Source organism: Astatotilapia calliptera, chromosome 6, assembly GCF_964374335.1.
Source record: "Astatotilapia calliptera chromosome 6, fAstCal68.1, whole genome shotgun sequence".
Classification (NCBI taxonomy): domain Eukaryota; kingdom Metazoa; phylum Chordata; class Actinopteri; order Cichliformes; family Cichlidae; genus Astatotilapia; species Astatotilapia calliptera.
Window position 1 is genome coordinate 34,984,152 of NC_137427.1, and position 6,984 is coordinate 34,991,135.

The window sequence follows — 6,984 nt, forward strand, 5'->3', positions numbered from 1 at the left end:
GTGTTATGTTTTATTTTATTGTCTATTTGATTAAGCACCTTCACAAATGCACCAAAATAATGCAAGATGCACTTTTCTTTTAGTTGTTATTCAGTGCCTTTTCGGGACATTGTCATTTCAGTTATAAGTTATTTCATATGAATAAGTTGTTTAAAACTAATTAAGTTACAAAAATTTCATGATTTGATTACACATGCCCTAAAAAGGGATCTATAAATATATTTGATTGTAATGCTGCAAAGCAATACGAATTCATAGAAACTGAAAAGATGTTAAAACAACAGTGTACTTGATTTTGAAAACTTTATGAGATTTCATTTTATTTAGAAACAACTGTAAGAACTATTTTGTTCATTGCTCTGTACTGTATGGGTAGACTGGATTTTTGTGATCCTGGATCTGATCTTATTTACATTGGTTTATCACACCATTGTAAAGTTGTAATAAACCTGTTCAGTTCTCTCAAATTTATTTTACTCCTATTGAATCTAGTCTCTCTATATATAGACTATAATAATATAATATAATATCATATCATATCATATCATATCATATCATATAATATAAATCTGACTGATGTCTGCACTCATGTCCATTTGAAATCTAGCTTGTAGAGCACGATTCATGGTTTAATGTTTGTAACATGTAAAAAAAATTCACAATTAAAATCTGAACATTTCTAATGTTTATAATATTTATGGGGAACAAATTTCACATGACATAACAAAACTACAGTAAATTTTCAATGGATCTCTTCACTTTCTGTGGAGCCCAAACCGGTCATGCTGAACGATGTTAGAGGCAGCATATTCTCCAGACTCTTTCATGTCTGTCACATGTGCTCAGGATGAACCTGCTCTATCTGTGAAAAAGCAGAGGATGCCAGTACTGGACCTGTCAACTCTCCTATTCTATGACAAATGCTAATCAGGCTCCACGGTGGCAGACAGTGAGCACAGGGCACATCAGAAGACTGGGCCCTCAGGCCACCCTCATGAAGTCTGTTTCTGATTGTTTGGTCAGAGAACTTCACACCAGTGACCTGCTGGAGTTCATTTTGTAAGATTCTGTTGGGACTCCTGTTCTTCCTTGCACAAAGGAGGAGACTGTACTGGTCCTGATGGGTTAAGGACCTTTTATGACCCTGTCCATAGAAGGCATCAACACGTGTCTTCTGGCAGTGGCACGTGTTGATATTCCATCCTGGAGTAGTCCTACATGCTGTATATTTACATTACACAGTGTTCTTCAGGATCTGCAGCCCGGGAAAATACACTGAACTGTAACAGTGAAACTCTGCTGCTAGCATGACATGGGGCAGGATAGGCAATCAGATGTAAGTCTAGACACAGCAATGCTCAGTAGCTAGTGGATCTGAGAGCAGACCACAGCAACCTCCTTAAGCACGGTCCAATAACCATTACAGTGGCAAGAAAGGGTCTCCAGTATGAAGAGTTGGATAGCACCAGGCCCCGATATAGTTCATGCCTACTGGCTGAAGAAGCTGACTGCACTCCATGAGTGTCTGGCAGCACAAATGAACCAGCTGCTAGTCAATGAGAGACACCTGGAATGGCTAACTGAAGGCCGGACAGTCCTGATCCTCAAGGAACCCCAGAAGGGACCGGCCCCATTCAACTACCGACCAATAACCTGCCTCAGCACCACATTGAAGCTCCTGTTAGGAATCATAGCGGCTAAGATGAACAGGCACATGGGTCAATGCCTGAGTGGGGCACAGAAAGCGATTACTTTACTCCTAAATTTCCTAACAGTGATTCCACTGGTGCATCCAAGTTTAATGAGAATGTTTGTTTGGCAGCATCACATTAGCTGAGTAGCTGGCAAATCTGTGGGGAACAGAAAGTCAGAAGTTTCTGTTTTCAGTTGATTTTGACATGCCACAGACACCATCACACTCAGGCACGTGCAGGGGGGGGGGGGGGGGGGCTAGAGGGGCTTGAGCACCCGCCCCTTTCCTGATGGGTGCCCAAAGTGCCCTTTTGTTGAGGCAAGTTTTAAAAAAAATTTATTTATTTTTATATGTGTGTGTGCGTGCGGAGTCCTGTCTGTGCCCCTCAACAATAATATTTAACTATTAATCACAGTTTTGCTAAATAAAAGGATCTGGCTTGCATCAGTCACATGATCACATTTAACCAATGATCGCCCTTGACGGCAGAACGCGCTGGTTACGAGCCGGGAACGAGCTCACAAAGAGCACGCGCATTTTTAGCGGTCCGGAGCTGTAGGAGAAACACAAACACAAGTTAACTCAGAGACACAGACTGATGCGACAAAACCAGTAAGTAGGTGTACAGCGTACACTGTAGTGTGTAGCACACAGGAGTATTAGCTTATTACGTACACGTTGGTAAGCTGTCTTGTTGCAACTGACGAACTGAAACAAACGAGCGTGCTGTGTGTGCAACAGCGCGACAAACATTACCTGACCTTTTATTAACTGCACAAGTAGTGCTGGTCATAGCTGCTGGCTACCTGTGTAAGGCTGTCATGGGTCTGTAGCTCTGTCACCGTTTTAGGGAACATATTTAGTTTTAAAGTATTTAGAAACATATTTAGTTTTAAAGCAAGTTACAGAGCTTTTCCTGCCTTTCTGGAGGGATTATATTTCACTAAAAAACGATCTAATATGCATGTCCACATAATTATGCATTATTATAATTATAATATATTAAAAAAACACACGCTGTATTTTAAAGAACATACATTAAGAAGCAGATTATATTAGATTTATATTTTAAATAAGACAAAAGTTGGATTTTACAGCAGTAAAATGATTGTATCTCTACAGTTTAAAAATGTAATAAGCTTTGCCCTGCACAGAGTGGATAGTGAAACAAATGGAATCATCATAAATACATTATTTCATATTTATTACTTCCCCCTCCTCATTGCTTTATTATTGTAGCTCTAGTAATAAATAATAATGTAAGGATTCTGGATCAGCACCATGATGCCCATAGTATATACAGTATTCTGAAGAAGGTCTAAAATGTCACTGTGTGTGCGTGCATGTGTTTGTTTTATTTAGATGGATTTAAAAAAAAAATATTACTCATGATATAACATTGTCCAGACATGGCTGGTAAGGACATGAGGAGGAAACAGTAGGAGCTGTGTGAGGCTACTAAAGGCAGGGCTATAACATTAAACTGTCATCATTTTATTATAGATTAAGTGCAAGAGTTGTTAGGTGTGGATAATTAGATTGTAGTTTATAGCAAGTTGTGCCTTGTTCTCAGATAGACAGCAAGTGGAGAGTGATATATGAAAAGATGGGATGGAAGGAAGAAGAGAAGCAAAGAGTGATTCACAGGCAGAGCCTAAATTATTTCTCACAGTTTTTTGTTGCCTTATGGTTCCAAGCGCTGTCACCAATCTTTGCATTTTGTTATTATCTCATGACACTTGTTTAATCAGCTACCATCTCTCCTATGGACTTTTTAATGTCTAAAGTCTCAGATCAACACAGCCCAGGGCCCTGTGCTTCGTACGTCGCTTACTACATCCAAGATCAAATGAAACATCCAAGACCAAACCATCGCGCTAACCGTGAGCGCGCTAATCCGGTTCCCCGAACACACCTGCTGTTGACGATTAGTACAGCTGGATGAAGTAATGTGCGATCACTGGGTGCCGTAAAAGGGGATACGCATCGATAGCAGAAACAGTGATCGGCAACCCTCTGATTGGTCGGCGAAAATGTCGAAGGAGTGCGCTCGGCTCGGTATTTTTCGGCAGCAGAGCAAGAACTCCTGAGTGAGGGATTTCAGGAGTTTCAGAGTTAAATCAGAACGCAAGGGAACACTGCAAAGGCTGCAAAAGCAAGGAGAGAGGGCTGGCAGAAAGTTGCTGACAAATTAAACTCGTAAGTAATTTAATAATAATAATAATAATAATAATATATTGGATTTATATAGCGCTTTTCAAGGCACCCAAAGCGCTTTACAATGCCACTATTCAGTCACTCTCACATTCACACACTGGTGGAGGCAGCTACGGTTGTAGCCACAGCTGCCCTGGGGCAGACTGACAGAAGCGAGGCTGCCATATCGCGCCATCGGCCCCTCTGGCCAACACCAGTAGGCGGTAGGGTAGATTTATTATATTACACTATATTATCCAATATTATATTACATTATATTATATTGTTATATTATATCCTCTTTCACATTAGAGCCACAACAGGACCCACTAGAACATGGGAACAAGTAAAAGTGAAATATAAGAATATTCTATAGAATGGTAATATCCATCACTTATATTGCTTGTTGTCTCTTGGAAAGAGACCCTGAAATAATCTGTTTGTTTGTTCATAACAGCAACCAAGAAAAGGGCAGAGCAAAAAAAGACAGGTGGTGGTCCTGCACCCCCTCGTCAACAAGTTGGTTAAGTAAATAATACCCTCACGGGGAAATCGATATCTCTCAATGAGCACACTGTCGCGCTGAGCTAAAGGATCCTGTCTATCCCGCAATATACGCTGAATTCTGAGGACTCTCCTTATCAATCTTGCACCTTCCGCAATGGGTGGCTCGCGTAAACGGACAGGACATGGCTGCGACAGGCTTCCCAAATCCACCTTGGCTTTTATAGCCGTGGTCTCTCATCTTGATTACACGAAGTAATTTACAATTACTACTCTGAAATATGAATTACATCTGTAATAATCACATACATGTAATAGAATGTTAATAGTACATTTCCCTTTTTTAGGAAATGACCTGTATGTATCTGTGTGACATCAATAAAAGGATCAAGTGCTGCATTATCTTTAGTTACATTGATGTTATTTATTTATGGTGAAACAGTGGTGGAATATCGCTGTTGCTTTCGTATAAATGAAGCGGACATACCTGCGTGGCCGCGATCTAATCCTGTTTACATAAAGTGAACCTGCTCCCGAGCAGGTTTACGCTTACGGCTCTGTTGCTATGACAGCAAGTCCCGGATGAGCTTCGGGGAACCGAACGATCCAGGATCACGCGAAATCGTCAACAATCTAATCCAGCTAACTTACTTAGCGAGGTACGAAGAACAGGCCCCTGCCCTTCCCATATTAGATTCTTGATGAATGTGTGTTGTTATTATTCAACCTGGTTCAATGTGCCCCTTTTTAACTTTGAGCACCCGCCCCTTTAAACCTCTCTGCACGGCCCTGATCACACTAATGCAAGGACACATAATACGACGGTTTGTATCAAGTAAACCACGAGGAACAAAGTTTATCTGGACATACTGACATACAAAAAGCTTAACAAACAACACAAACTGACAACTGACCACAGAGCATATAATTAAAGTCATTTTGTTGCTCTGTTGGGCATTTTTAAAGAGACCATGCCTGGTAAGAAAACACAACATTTATACAGCACTGCCCCGTGTGGTCACACCGAAACACAACAGCTTCTCATTTTCGCCTCACTAGTCGTTGCTGAAGGTATAATTTCATCATTCCTTCACCAAAAACAACAAACTAAAATAAAAATGATGAAACTAATCACATTTATTAACTCTTGATGATCTTATTATTAGTTTCTATTATCCACCTACTCTCTTACTGCCTCATCTCACATCCACCCTCTCTACTCAGCATCCTCCAGTTTTTATTTTTCTGTCCTTCCAGAAGAATCAGTCAATATAATCTGTCATCACCAATAAATTCCTGAAAGTTTATATAAGAAGAACTTACAAAATATTTTGTGCAGTATTTTGCAAGACACTTTGGCCAAAGTAAATTATTGTGTTTGCGTGCAAAATTACAGTCATAAAAAGAGCAGCTTATAATAACGTGTTTAAAACTATAAGAATGTAAATTTTATCAAACACACATTGAGGGAGAATAAGTTAACAGCTTTCCTCTGTTTGATAAGCCAACGGCAGGAGTATCACCTGCTAACCATCTGCAGGCTGACTGGAAGTAAAACATCTCCTGCAAACTCAAAACTTACCACTGTTTTACCTTTTTATACAAGTGGCACAAAAATTTAAAGAGACTAAATTTTACTTATAAAATGTTGTTTTTGTCAGTCTGTGAGCTTTGAGTGCAGAAACAGTGAGTACCCTCAACCCCCAAAACACATACTGTGCACACTTTTCCATCTAGAATTCTCCTGTTATTATGTCTCTGGCTTACATCTGGAAGCCAAAATTGCAGCAGCTCCAGTAGTTATTGTGAAATGTATGGATGTATCTTCTGTTTCAAAAATTGTATATAGTCAGCAGAGCAGAGAATAGACAATAGACAACACAATGAGTATTATGAAAGGAAGTGTATGAATACACATTGATGTCTCTGATTTGCCTTCCTCGGCTGTAGTTTGCATTGTGTACAGATGCAAACTACGATCGTGGGGGTGATCGTGGCTCAAGAGTTGGGAGTTTGCCTTGTAGTCGGAAGGTTGTCGGTTTGAGCCCCGGCTTAGACAGTCTCGGTCGTTGTGTCCTTGGCCAAGACACTTCACCTGTTGCCTACTAGTGGTGGTCAGAGGGCCTGGTGGCGCCAGTGTCCGGCAGCCTCGCCCTCTGTCCTTGCGCCCCAGGGTGGCTGTGGCTACAATGTAGCTTACCATCACCAGTGTGTGAATGGGTGGATGACTGGTTGTGTAAAGCGCTTTGGGGTCCTTAGGGACTAGTAAAGCGCGATACAAATACAGGCCATTTACCATGACCACGTTTGCATTGATAAAATAATGACAGGAGCAATTTTTTTTTACTGTAGAACTGATACTGATATTTCCAAGAGCAGTAAAACAGCAATAAAACATCATGAAGATGAAAATGCTCCTGTGTCCTCTTACCAGCCTAAAAGGTGAATTTGACTTGCAAATGGCATTAAGGAGTTCTGTCGGGTAGCAGCTGTTTCTTTTTTCTTTTCTTTTTTTAAAAAAGTACTTTCAGTGCTTACTTACTTATCTTTCACCACTATAAGGAACTGTGGGCACAGCAACATTAACTGCC